This window comes from Papaver somniferum, chromosome 6 (assembly GCF_003573695.1).
Source record: "Papaver somniferum cultivar HN1 chromosome 6, ASM357369v1, whole genome shotgun sequence".
Taxonomy (NCBI): Eukaryota; Viridiplantae; Streptophyta; class Magnoliopsida; order Ranunculales; family Papaveraceae; genus Papaver; species Papaver somniferum.
Window position 1 is genome coordinate 54192072 of NC_039363.1, and position 287 is coordinate 54192358.

Consider the following 287-nt stretch of genomic DNA (forward strand, 5'->3'; position numbering starts at 1 on the left):
TCTTGTAGTTTTTTTTTTTTTGGTATTTGGATTATTTTCTATGTTCAAATGTACAATTTAATTAATTTGGGTCATTGTTTAACTAGCCAACCTTTGGTTTTTTCCTTTTTCTGCATTACACCTATAGTCCAGCTGTCCGGGCCACCCCAACAGACCTAGGTAATTAGTCGAAAAGTAGAAAAATTATTTGGGTATTTCCTAACATATCATGATTTATTTTAGTTTGTTATGTTCGGAATGTATATTAGATTAAAAAGGAAATTAGATAAACATGAAAAAAATCCATT